Genomic DNA, 13870 nt, shown 5'->3' on the forward strand with positions numbered 1-13870 from the left:
TGCTGTCTATAACATCCTGGAGGACTGAAGCCCCGTGACTAAGCCCAGATCACATAGCCACTGATGTCCCTCAACCTTGGCACACCACAGCCTGTCTGTGCCACCAGTATACCAGACCAGTAACTTCCAGAAAACCCCATTCCGGAGCAGGCTGGATGCACTCCTTTCTCTCAGCAGAATGGGGAACAAGAAGGCACATACCCTTTGTGATGTCTGACGACCCCCACAGGATTCTCCTGCTTCGTTTGTGGAAAGGCTCTATTTTTAGTTCGAGCACCAGGTACCAATTTCAGGCAGCTGGTTTACTACCACAACCCTCTAATTACAAGCCCCTTAGTTTTTCTGTTTCCAGTCAGCTGCCGCGGTTTGCTCTGAGCGTGCAGAGGGGGCTCTACACCTGGGAGGTGTGGCGTCTGATCTGGTCTCACCCTAAGCCCAACTTCTCAGTGAGATGTCAGCAAATGAAAAGGACAAAGATTCCCTTTGAACTCTGAAGCTGGACCTGGAGTCAAGGGTGGGCGAGCCTTTGATGGGGGGATTCTGTGCCATTTGGATCGATGAGAAGGATGCGGCTTCCCTTCTGATGAACAGAAAGGGACCTGAGCTGTTGGTCCTGCTGTCTGCAGGAGTCAGTGCTGAATGTCATTACCATGGGCACTGTGTCTGCCAATCCCACGTCACTGCCTTTGGTGGACAGAGAAGACAAGGCCAAAAGATGCAAAAGCTCATCTGTTGCCCAATTACACTTTGATCATCCAGATGCCAAGATGGTGGATGCCAAGAGGGCAGATGTCAGGTGGTTGAGAGGAGGCAAAGAAGCAGGGAAGATATCCTGTAGGCCATTCCTATTGTATGTGGCAAGGTACTCTTGCCACATGTGTACCCCAGCCCTACATGTGCAGCAGGCACTCACAGGAAACAGTTGTTGTTTTAGGAGGCGTACGCATGAAGGTGCTCAGAAGCCTTGACCGAGTGTGTCAGGAAGTCTTTGAGTGGAATTTGGGGGGGGGGGAGGATTCTTCTCATTTAAAACAAAGATAGGACTTGGGGATTTAGGTCAGTGATGGAGTACTGGCTCAGCAAGGGCGAAGTCCTGGGTTCAATCCCCAGCATTGAAGAAAAAAGTGTGGCTTTGCAGAAAGCTCAATGGTTAGCTGCGACTAAGCATAACTCTAACTATATAGCATTTCCTCTACCAACAACTTTGGATTTTTGAAGTAAACCGCGCCTCTAGGCTAGCTCCCTTGGGGACCAAGGCCCCAGTAGGTGACAGAGAGGTTGCAAGAGCATTGGCAGTCCTCTTGAAAGAGTGAGGTGTGAATTCTGGGATTTCACAAAAGGAAACCATTAAGGCGGGAAGGAGTGAAGAGACCTAGGTAGAGGAATGTAGGGCGGTGTAGACGCTCTGGCTCCTGATGGTTGCCCTATATGTGAGGCGGGCCCCGGTCCCCAAGGTCACACTGAAGGTCCATGACACAGGAATTCTCCATAGTAATGAACCGCATGGCCATGAGGTGCAGACAGGGTCCTGGAGGTCACCTGGGATGTACCACTGGATTCGAACAGGCAACTTAAAAAGGCACCGAGGCGGATGACAGGGGATACAGGGAGGACAGGAGTTCAGGTTCCTGGTCCCACGTCCTCATTATGCCAGTAATAGGCTGTGTGAGCCCAGGCAAGGCAGTAAACCTCTCTGTGCCACCGGTTTCTCACCTGGGAAAATTCTGCTAATTAAGGTAGAAGTCTACCGTTGACTTGATAGCTTTCTGGGGCTCAGCCAGAAATGGGGGCTCCCGTCATTGGCAGGGCTTCTTCTCTGACCTTGTCTGGGGAATTCAACCCCCTCCCCCACACCATCCCCCAACCCCAGCTCCCCAGCCCTTGACCCCCCTGCCTCTACCCAAGGAATGTTACATAGCCTTAGATAGATTATAGGTAAGAACCTGTTCAGCCAGCTCCTGAGAGTCCTGAATACTTTCCCACGCTAACAAGCCCTCAGCCAATGACTTTTGCCCACCTTGGATGTTCCCACCCTCAGTCTGCCCAAACTTTATGAGCCTTGAATCACCCACAGTAGAGCTGACCTGCCTCCTGATAGCTGGTCCTGGTATGGTCACCTTATATACTCACAGGGCTCCCGAACCCCTGGCTCCTTGTCTCTGATCCCACTGCCCCTGTGGACCACATCAGCCCACAATTCTCGAGGGTCAGGAGAACCACAGTCTAGCAATGGAATATGACAAGGGGCCGTCAGGGAGGGAGGGAGGCAGGGAGGGAGGGAGGGAGGGAGGGAGGGAGGGAGGGAGGGAGGGAGGGAGGAAGGGAGGCACCCAGGCCCTGCAAAGGGCATTCATGTAGCAAACATTCTATGAAGAAGACAAGGGGGGGGGGGGTTGTGCAGGGTAGAAGGCTGCCCACAGCAGTGCTGGGTTGCGGGTGCATCTGAGGAAGCCAAGGCTGTGTCTGAGCTACCATTCCTCCCTGGAGGCCTCATTTCCCTGCCCCCATCCTGTGAAGGTTCCTGAGAACAGCTGGGAGCAGCCTCAGGCAAAGAAGCCAAGTCACTTTCCCCCAAATGCATTTGTGGCAGCGAGCTAGGTAAACACCCTGACCCCAGACATAGAATACATAGTGTTCTTTGGCTAGGGGGGTGGGGGTGGGGGTCGGGGTCGGGGAGGGAGCAGGTGGGAGAACTGCTGCTAACCACATGATCCTAAAGTACAAGGGTGTTCCTGGATTAGCTTGGGTGATGTCACTTGACCACAGAATCTTTCCTGCAGAGGGGGAGTCAGGGGATGCAGGCGTGAGCAGGGAGAAAGCAGGCTCCAGTGGGCTGCCATCCCCTCTGAGGACAAAGACGACCATAAGCCAAGGGACACAGGTGGTCGTGGATGCTACGGGCCTGCGAATTTCAGCCATGTGGGACCCATGTCAGACTCCTGACTCCCAGAGCCAGTACACATCTGTGCTGCCGCATGCCAACAAGTTTGTGGCAATGTGGTAAGGCCAACGACAGAAAACTGAAACAGCTGACAATATGTCCTTCCTCAAGTAATTTCTGAGCTGTTTCCTCTGCTCTGGCATGGTTGGAGCGCTAGCACACTCCCATCTTTGTTAAATACTTTCTAGAATTTTCCTTTTGTCAGTCCCACACGGGGTTTAGAGATAATGGAGACTCGATACTTACAGGAGTTTGGGTAGGATAACAAAACATGCCTCTAATCTTCAGAAGGTAACTCGTGTACTCATAAGCATACATGAAGAAGAGGCCGTGAGTGCCCCCATTTTATAGATGAGGAGACTGAGGCACGGCATAACTAGGTTTGTGCTCAAGGTCCCTGTAATTACAGTGTCTGGTGCTCTGGTGCAAGGGACAATGCTGGGAAGCAAGGAAGGTGTGGTCATGGCTGTCATCATTTCTCTGTGGTTCAGGGTTGCCAAGTCCCCTTTAAGGCGGGGCCCCATGACACTGGCTGTGGAGTCCAACGCAAGCATGAATGGAGGTGACCTGACAGTCACCAGGCCTCCCCCAGCACAAGGCCATCCTTCAGAGCCTGCTTTATGTTTCCCACATTGGGGAGCTCATGGAGTAACTTACAAGGCTGTGTCCTCTCAAGAGAAGCAGGACCCCCTAAGTCCATGCGCCTCTCAGCAGTGCTCCCCGTGGGTAGCAGTGAGTGGGCCAGGCTTCATGATGGAGGGAAAGGAGGGCAGTACATAGGAGTTTGGGAACGGCTGGCTGTGCTTGGATGGAGGTCCTTGTGGGAGTGGGTGGCAGCAACAGGCATTTTTTTTTTTTTTGGTTCTTTTTTTCAGAGCTGGGGACTGGGGACCGAACCCAGGGCCTTGCGCTTCCTAGGTAAGCGCTCTACCACTGAGCTAAATCCCCAGCCCCTGCAACAGGCATTCTTGACAGGCAACTGGCCCAGGCCTGCCATCCCTCCCTCTGCATCTCACTGGTTAGGTGATCAAAGCCACTGCAACTTCTAATCCCCTGGAGTCACCAGGCACAAAGGACCTGTTGAGAGTAGCCACCAGAAAGGGGCCCAGCACAGCCCCACTCCCTGGCCTCTCCTGCTGCCTCTCGGGTTCTCAGGTAGCCTCTGTCCATCTACATACCTACGATGGATGTGGACAAGGAACCGGTCAAACAGTCCTTGTGGAACAGAGGAGAGAGGCCAGGCGTGCATCAGAGAGCTGTTCTTCCCTGAGGTTTGCAGGCCTAAAGAACAAAGGTGGGTCAACTGTCCTGCTCCCAAGATACTGTCTTTGCTGAGCTGACTTCTGCTCAAGACGGGGCGCCTTCCCCCACCTCTGATGGTTCCTGACATCAAATTCCAGACAGAAAATGTATGGCTGGGCCACATCTAGAATCCTAGGACAGGGGTTAAGTGTTTATGATGCGCAGGCCCAGCACAGTTTAACATGTGCAATGTTGTCTGCCACCACCCTGAAGGTCCTCCATTGTCCCCTCTGGTATGTTCTTGTATGGACATGTGTTGGTGGCCATGCACACCTGGGTTCCGACCCTGTATTGTTCATGTGCCCCCAAATGCATGTTTGTGAGTGTGCATTCATGTGTGCCTATGTCTACATCCAATGTCTGCAAGTGCATGTGTGTCTGTATGGGTTTATGAGTGTCTTACTCCTGTTCGTGTGCATGTGTGGGTGTATGCTACATATGTGTATGTATTTGTGTGTGCACACACTGTGTGAGTGTGTAAAGGTCCTACTGTGAGACACGGGAAATCAGGTCTCCCCTACAGTGGACAGTTGTTCATTTCCTCAGATAATAGAAAACAAAGCGATTCTTTTTCAAGCTCTGTCTCTGGTCCCCAGAGTGTAAACTTCATGGTTTTACCGTCTTAAAGACAAGAGTGTTTCCTTTGAAGATAGGGCCCAGGAAACTTAGATTTTACTGGTTTTGACTAATCCACAGTGAAAAATGGAGTATATCACACTATAGATACTTCCTCAGACACACTCACCCTGAACCTACGTTGTGTGCTCTGACTTTCTTTTCCATTCTGGGAGTTGAACGTAGGGTCTCAGAGGCGCAAGCCAAGGTGCTCTACCTTGTGGTAACAGGGCCGTGTCCTCAACCACTCTGACATTTAAAATGTTCTCACTGGTTACAAAGTTACAAATCACTTATGCTGTGTCCCGGTTTGGAAGCAGGTGGGGTGAGCCCCACCCTTACTCCACAGGCAGCCAGGGTCTCCCTGCAGCTAACAGGCAGCTGTGGTTGTCTCTCTCCAGGGGTGGGGAGCATGCTGCACTGACGCAGTGTGTTAGCATGTTCCACTGACACGGTGCCTTTGGGGCCCTGACACTGAGGTCTTTTCCATTTTGACTAAGCCCTAGGTACAAAATTCTGCAAGTCTGGGGCAACAGCCACCTCACACGAATTCCTTCTCCCTTCTTCATGGTCCCACAGTCATCTTTACCGCACATCTCAGCAGCCTCAGCAAATGACTTTTCCATGCCCTTACTAAGCTGGGAACTTTCAGCCTCTCGCGCAGAGCCTTGCTCTTCAGCCTTTCTCTGCTGCATCAGAATTGCCAGCGCCACTCTCTGGGGCTGAACTTAGAACAAGTTACCTAACAAAAGCACCATGATCTAAGGCAGCGATCTGATAGGCAAGGTGGTGAGCACTCATGGGCGGGCAGTGTATACCTCGAGGATACGCTGCACAAAGGGATGATTCATATCTCAGGGAAGATGGGTTCAGTGGAAAATTTCATCAAAGATTTTAAGGCTTACGAGTGATTGCTGCTGTTTCCTATTTAATGTTTTTTGGAACATGGCTGAGCATGGGTAACTCAAACTGCCCAGAGTGAAAGGGAAGATAAGAGAGCGAGAGGGAATTCTGTGTCACCCACTTTTCTAGGTTCTTAGGAGACAGGTTTCCAGTCCTCTTGGCACGTTAATCTTCAAGAATAAAATAAGGCATGATGGGAAACACCCTGGAGAATTTCACGGGACAGAGGTCAGGAGGGAAATGCAGTGGGCTGGTCAGGGGCTTGTGTGTGCGCTCAGACCTGGACGAGGAGGTGACATAAGTGAGACAAAGGTGTGCATGAGGCACGAGGCACAGGGGAGAGGGCACACAGACACATGAACACACAGACACATGCGTGTATACACACACAGACACACACATAAACACACACACAAAGGCCTACAGATACGAACACACACACACACACACACACACACACACACACACTCGGATGAATGGATGGAAGGACGGTCGGACAGAAGGAAGGATGACGGCTGGCTGGCACGGTCTCCAGCCCCCGAGGAGGAAGCAGATCTTGACGTAGCTCCTGGCAGTGATCTGGCCCTCCTCAAAGCCTTCTCTCCCCTTTCATCAATGTCTCTCTAAGTTCTCCATGTTAACGTTTGGCAGTGCCACGATGGAGCACATTCATTTTTTTCCTGGAACACTCGGAAATACATCTGGTCTGATTAATTCTGTTATTAAGGCCAACTCCCTGAAGACAAGGTCCATCCTGCGGAGTGTGATTGGGGTTGCCAATCATCCAGTTCGGAAACCAAAAGGCAGCTGCTGGGTGCACCGAGCTGAGAAAGGCACACTGGACAGCCATGTCCAAAGATGGCAGGACAATGCACGGAGGCCCCAAGCTCACGGTGGTGCAAACTGCACACTTCCTGGTGTCCATGTGGCTGCCTCTTTCTCTGCCACCAGCCCCTGCTGCTTCCTGAAGTAAACAAACTTACTACCTAGTTACTTGTCTGTTTATGGTCTGCCTATTGGTCTAGGGTACTGTTATCTTTCCCGCCTAACACAGAGATAGTGTTCAACAAATGCTGCTGCCTGGGCCAGTATGGGACAGCGCCTGTTTACCGAGCACCCAGCATGCACTGAGCCGACTACACGAGTATTCCTCCCAGAAATGCCGCCAGGTGGTTATGCCCGTTTTAGAGATGAGAAGCCAGAGGCTCAGTGGGGTGAGTTAAAAATGATCTGGAGCTGGAGACTGGAGTTCATTAACTCCAAACCATCTTGAGCATGAAGCTTCCACTCCCAGAAAGCAGAAAGCCCAGGCTGGCTCTTCCGAGGTTAGCACGGTGTGCCCCTCTCTTGTGCCAAAGAAGGGCAGAGGGTTGTCTGTCAGCAGACAGTTGGCTTACTGCCTCAGGGAGGAAACATTCAGGCTATGATTCATAGGAGCCTTACAAGCTTGCTCTTTAACATCCAGAGGGACACGGAATATAAACAAGGAGGAGCGTGTGCCCTCACACACCCTGAGAGGCTGAATCTTCCTACGAGCTACAGGAGAGGCCTGCAGCCAAAGGGACCCAGTCACACAGGACTGCCACCTTCCAGTTCTGTCCTGTCTCTGGCAGCAAATGCCTGGAGTCAAAGCAGCCTGCATTTCAGGCCTTTTCAGGCCAGGGTTCTGGGATTGAAACGGGGTGACTTTGTCTGAGGACAGAGACTGTTTTGAATTAGGGATTAATCAGAACAGTGGATACATGTGGGTTTTCTGGAAAGAGACCAGGAGATACGGGTCATAGGCTTTATCTGAAGAGGCTTATGACTCAAGCCTCCAGCAGAGAGAGAGAGAGAGAGAGAGAGAGAGAGAGAGAGAGACAGACAGACAGACAGACAGAGAGAGAGACACAGAGACAGAGAGACAGAGAGAGAGACAGAGACAGAGAGAGACAGACAGAGAGACAGAGAGAGACAGAGAGAGAGACAGAGACACAGAGGGAGACACACATACATAGAGAGACAGACAGACACACACACACAGACAGACAAAGCTATATCACCAGAATGTGTGCTGGCTCGAAGTGCCCACAGTATGGGCAGGAAGGAAGGCTTCTCTTCCTCCAGTGATGCTGTCCCCACTCTGGCCCACCTCCAGCTCTCGTGTTTTCTTTCTAGGCCGCAGAGTTCTTAGGCTCATACCAAGTCAGTCTGCGCTGTCCTCCGGCTTCATCCTCTCACCTCCGTTCCATCCACATTCAAGTTCCCCTTAGGCCAGCGCCCCCGTTGAGCCATCACAATGTGCTCAGAATCGGCCCCCAAGGGACCACTGCACATACACATGACAGCTGACAGCTGTGCAGGGGCACCGCCGCCCTGAGCACTGGTCACCCCCCTCGTGGATGCTCAGAGCCAGGCCCCGTAGAGCAGAGACGTGAACTGGGACCGAGTCAGGATGCGCTGAGGTTTGTGAGGACTGCACAGCAATTCCTGGAGTAGAGGCGGATACCAGGGCTCACCCAGAGCTGAGTCAGAGCCCTAGAAAGGTGTGAGCCAGGGAGAGACACCGTCCAACGTGTGCTAACAGCCCTGGCTTCCGCAAGGAGGCGCTGAGGAGGGAGAAAGACAAATTCGGGTGAATCCAGCCCAGACTGCAGCGGAGGTGAGGGAAGCCATGCTCAAGGCTAGTCTAAGGCCTCCATGCATAGCCTAGCACATGGCCTGGCAAAGGATGGGTCAAGGAGAGGCTCTGAGGGGGTTTCCTGTGACAGCTGGAGAGACTGGTCGGGTTGGCGGGTGGGGATGGAGTGGGCTGACCTAGGGTTAAGATAAGTCACATGTGCTGCTCAGGAAGATGAGAGAAGGCAAGAGGACGGGAGGCTGCCACGAGGCAGCACACATACTATGGATGGTAACTAGGACTCCCTTACCCGGCATGTGCTCTGTACCCATGGATTCAACCACCCCTGGACCAAAACTGCATCTGCCCTGAACACAATGAAAGCGACCATTCATGGGGCATTTACATCCTACTCAGTGTTTCCAGGAAGTTAGAGACTCTATAGGAGGATGCCTGTCGGTTCTAGGCAAGTATAGTTAAATTCCATACTAGAACGAGTGCTTCTGTGGCTTTTCGTATCTGAGGGGGGTCTCAGAAGCTACCCCCATCATATAAAGGAACTACTGTATTCAGTGTCCGTCCGTCTTTATTCGAGGTGCAGAAGACACAGAGGAAATGGGAGACAGTTTTGGCCAATGACAATGGCCTAGGAAGGGTCAGGTGATCAGGAAGGGGTTGGGGTGGGGGGCACTGAGACCTTTTGTCCTTCTTATCATCCCTAAGGACTTGAGCCACTCAGGGAGCCAGGAAGTCAGAGGGAACAACCATCTTGCTGTCTCCCCAGCTACCTCAGAGCCAGGCTATTCCCAGAAGGCAGTACCTCGGAGTGGGTTCGAGAAGAGGCTTGGGGCTCAGTACAAGGAAGGTGCGGGTTCCCATCAGATCGGAATCGTGTCCAATTGCCTGGGATCCATTATTGATTCTTGTGACCTACTGCCTGCCCTGGGGGGAACACTGAAATTGGACTGTCAGAGCTAGCCTAGCTAAGATGAATAGCAGGAGACAGGTTAATGTTTCCAACATGCGCTAAGACATTGTGCAGGGCAGGGAGAAACTGGGCAAGGGGCCCAGGGAACAGGCAAGAGACATCTGCCCCAGTGGCTGGGAGCCCTTCAATCACCGGGACAAAGAAGCTCCTTGGACCTTCTCAGGGGCAGAAAGATCCCTCCAGGGACCCTGACATACGCATCTTCCTACTGAAGTCTGAAGCTGGCCTGGGACACATCCCCATAGCCTAGCTTCCACACCTACAGATTAGGGCTGCTGTGGAATCTCACAGCATTGTTAAAATTAATCAGAACAGAACAGAAAGCCACTTTGTAAGCACTGCTAGCTACTGTTGTTACTTATTAAGCTTCTGGAATGTGCTGGGCCTCAACTAAGCAAGGCTGAAGTTAACAGTGTCTGGGGAGGGGGCTACCTGTGATAGACACTCCCCCCACTCCCGGTCTTTGGAAACCAGGTTCTGCATTTCCTGAGACCATAGGTGTTACAGGCCTCTAACAACAGCAGAGGCAGGCAGATCTGAGTTCAAGGCCAGGCTGGACTGCACAGACAGTTTCAGGTCATCCAGGGCTATATAGTGAGACCATGTTTTGTTTGTTTGTTTGTTTGTTTGTTTTTCTTTTAAAGCTGCTTTCTAGAATCAATGGTGACTTTGGTGGCCATATTACAAGGTGTCTGGAACAGACCACATGGCCCATCCAGGTATACCACCATGAATGAGAGCCTCTGAGTCCCACTCTGACTCCAAGACAAGGTGAAGTGGGCTTGGGAAATTCTGAAAACCTGTGACTGGAGGTGGCAGATATTCAGGGTCACCATGTCCTCTGTCACACCCGGTGTGGGGCTCCACAGCCCTGCCCAGTCCCACTAGAACCAAGTATTCAGATGGTGGAGGTCCAGGCTCCTACATCCCGAGGTTGGACCTGGAGGTACAGCAGCTCAGGGGTACCTTTTCCTATTCATACTTTTCTATGAAAGAGCTGGACTCCTACAGGAGCTGCCATTGCCCCAGATTCCTCAAGCTTTTGAGAAATGAGAAGTCCGCCAACCCTCATGCCACTGTCCCCATGGATGTGCTTCATTCTGGGTTCGCAGGAAGCAGGGGTGCTTGGATTTTAACCTCAGTGTTGTTTCTTCTTCTTCTTCTTCTTCTTCTTCTTCTTCTTCTTCTTCTTCTTCTTCTTCTTCTTCTTCTTCTTCTTCTTCTTCTTCTTCTTCTTCTTCTTCTTCCTCTTCTTCTTCTTCTTCTTCTTTCTTCCTCCTCCCCCCTCCTCCTTCTCTTCTTCTTTTTCTTCCTCCTCCTCATCCTCCTTCTTCCTTCTTCCTTCTTCTTCTCTTCCTCCTCTTCCTCCTCCTCCCCCTCCTCCTCTTCTTCTTCCTCCTCCTCCTCTTCTTCTTCCTCCTCCTCTTCTTCTTCCTCCTCCTCCTCCTCTTCCACCTCCTCCTCTCCTCCTCTTCTTCTTCTTCCTCCTCCTCCCCCTCCTCCTCTTCTTCTTCTTCCTCCTCCTCCTCCCCCTCTTCCTCCTCCTCCTCTTCTTCCTCCTCCTCTTCCTCCTCCTCCCCCTCCTCCTCTTCTTCTTCTTCCTCCTCCTCCTCCTCCTCTTCTTCCTCCTCCTCTTCTTCCTCCTCCTCTTCCTCCTCCTCCTCTTCCTCCTCCTCCTCTTCCTCCTCCTCCTCTTCCTCCTCCTCCTCTTCCTCCTCCTCCTCCTCCTCCTCCTCTTCTTCTTCCTCCTCCCCCCTCTTCCTCCTCCTCTTCCTCTTCCTCCTCCTCCTCCTCTTCCTCCTCTTCCTCTTCTTCTTCCTCCTCCTCTTCTTCTTCTACCAGTCTTCAATACTGATGGAATAAGACCCGTCTCGCTGTAGGACTAGTGTTTTGGGCTCACCTGAGGGCTGACCCATCTCTTTTGTAGAGAGAACCGCTTTAGAAAGAACAGGAGCGTTCCAAACAGGAAGATATGGGTTAGATTCAGCTTTGGCAGGTCAAACTTGGACTGGTTGCTCCAGGATCTCTGTGCCTCAGTGTCTCCATTTTGTCAGAGGAGTGAGTCCCTGGGTGTCTCATGTCAGGGCCTGGCCAGGGCAGGCATCTTGTGCTTACTGCCCATCCAGATCCTCCGACTGCACCTTACAGCTGCTGATGTCTTCAGCCCTGTACTGTGTCTTCCCTTAAAGCCTGCTGTAAGGCGTGAAAAGCATCCCTTCCTCAGGCATAGGATGAAGCTGGCTGGGGGAGGGACCAATACTGCAATAAGGACAACCCGTGAGGGGCCAGGCACCGAGCTACCTGCCTGACTTTACCCTCCCGCAGCTTCTCTGATGCCTCCTGAGTTAACCACTACCACACACCGGACGTTCCTGGCTCACTCAACATCTTGGCAAAAAGTGTTTCCCTTTCAGATTTCAGATTAGTTGCACATTTGAAATAATAAATCTTGGGGATGGGTCCCAAGTCCAAACATGGAATTCATTTGTTTGACATATACCTTAAACACATGGGCTGAAAGTAATTTTAGACACTTAAAAAAAAAAACTAAACCAAAATGATTTCATGTGCAGCACAAAGCTTTTTCATGTGAGATTTCCATGCCTTTATTTGGGGTTTCAGGGTGTTCTATCTGTATCCTCCCCATTTTACAGATGAGGACACTGAGATAAATAGGTACCTATTCAAGTCAGGAATTGCCTTTTGACCACAAACAAGTCAGTTTTACAATAATAAGCAAATACTTTGTAGAATAAGTTTCTTATAAACAAAAGGTGGGTGTTTCTGTGTTCTTGGGATTTCACGATGGGTTTCTGTGATTTTATTTTTCGTGGTTCTTATTTGATCCCTCATCATCACCACCATCACCATCATATTACTATTGTTATTACTGTTTATTGTTTTATTATTAATGTAATTAAAATGAATTAAGTTAATTTATTATTGTTAATTAGGTGTGTGTGGTGTATGTGTGTATGTGTGTGTATGTGGTATGTATGTGTGGGTGTATGTGTGTGTGTGTCTGTGTGTATGTATGTGTGTGTATGTGGTGTGTGTGTGTGTGTGTGTGTGTGTGTGTGTGTGTATGTATGTCAGAGGACAGACTCAGATGAAGTCCCTTCTCAGGTGCTGTCTACCTTGCTTTTTTGAGACACGGTCTCTCACTTGTAGAGAGGTTTCCTGATGAGGGTAGGCTGTCTGGCTAGCAAAGGCTAGAGATCTGCCTCTAGTCGTGAGGTTATGAGTGCAGGCTGCCCCCTCTGGTTCTCTCTCATGTAGGTTCCGGGGATTGACCTTGAATCCTCCACATGCGCAGCAAGCTCTTTCCCAGCTGATCCACCTCTCCAGCCCTCCGTCATTAACTTTAGACAACTGTTTCCTGTCGCATCCCCTCCAGCGTATTATCTTACTTCCCCTGAAATGTTAAACTTTAGTTGGAAGAATGAAACAATTACTTCTAACCTATTTTTTTAAATAGTAGATGGGTAGCAGAATAAACCCAACATTTTAATCCAAATCTGTTTAATCTGGCGTTTCTAGAGTTAAGACACAAATTATAGGCCACGGGACAAAAAGTTGTGTGGTTCTGTGGGGACATCCATAAGCAGACTGGGAGGCCATGGCTCTCCATGGCAAGCAGGACTATTCTTAAACCGGGGAGCCCGCAAGGAGATCTGGGAAGGGCTGCCTCGGAAGTTACAGAGGACTCCCGGGGGCATCTGAGCTCATTGTTCTGTAAATTGGGCCAGCATCACTTCCTGACTCCAGTGAGCATCCTTCTAGGCCATTGTTTCAAGGGGAGGACTAAGGTGTTTGGCCTCAACCACTGAGTTCCAGCTGGAAGCAAATGCAATGGTCCCTATTCCTCTGCTCATGTTGGAGAAAGAAACTGAGGCCTGAGGAAGTGAAACGGTCCGTGGAAGTCCCGAACTGGGAGCCACGAGCTCTTCATCATTCATTCTGACAGGAAAGGCCTGAGTCAGTTAGCGAAGTCTGAGTTAAAGGCAGCATTTGATCGAGCTTAGCTGAGTTACTTTCAGGTATAAGGAGTAAATACAGAACGTCCTCCCAGGCAGACGGGTCTTCCTTTAGAGGACAAGTAAGACTTCCTGATTAAGGGAAATATTCGTTATTTTTCAAAATTTCCCTGCTGCCAAGTGTTCTTGAGGATTTGATGGCTGAGACCAGCACATGTCCCACAGAGACAGAGCGCGAGCTGCACACAGGAAACTACCAGCCACGGTAAAAAAAAGGACAAGGAAACAGGAACTGATATTCCTGTTATACAGTGTGTATTTCAGCCAAGACTGTCTACCTTTTAACATCCCAAGTGGCTTGGAGGCCATCTTGGGCATCAATGATCCAGATGGACACACCTTGGCCTGATGATGTATTAGAACCACATAGACTTGGTTCAGAACACAGATTTCCAGGCCTTGCCCAGAGTCTACTCACGGGCTAATCAGCATTCCAGGGGATTCTGATGCAGCCATTTTGGACCCAGCAACCTCCGAAAATACAG

General features: G+C 50.7%; 1 protein-coding gene across 5 annotated transcripts in view; it reads right to left on the bottom strand.

Annotated features, from left to right (window-relative positions):
* Chst11 (carbohydrate sulfotransferase 11) overlaps nt 1-13870 on the bottom strand; it is a 218457-nt gene that overhangs the window by 26067 nt on the left and 178520 nt on the right. The gene's annotated exons all lie outside the window — the stretch shown is intronic.

Source organism: Rattus norvegicus, chromosome 7 (assembly GCF_036323735.1).
Source record: "Rattus norvegicus strain BN/NHsdMcwi chromosome 7, GRCr8, whole genome shotgun sequence".
Taxonomy (NCBI): domain Eukaryota; kingdom Metazoa; phylum Chordata; class Mammalia; order Rodentia; family Muridae; genus Rattus; species Rattus norvegicus.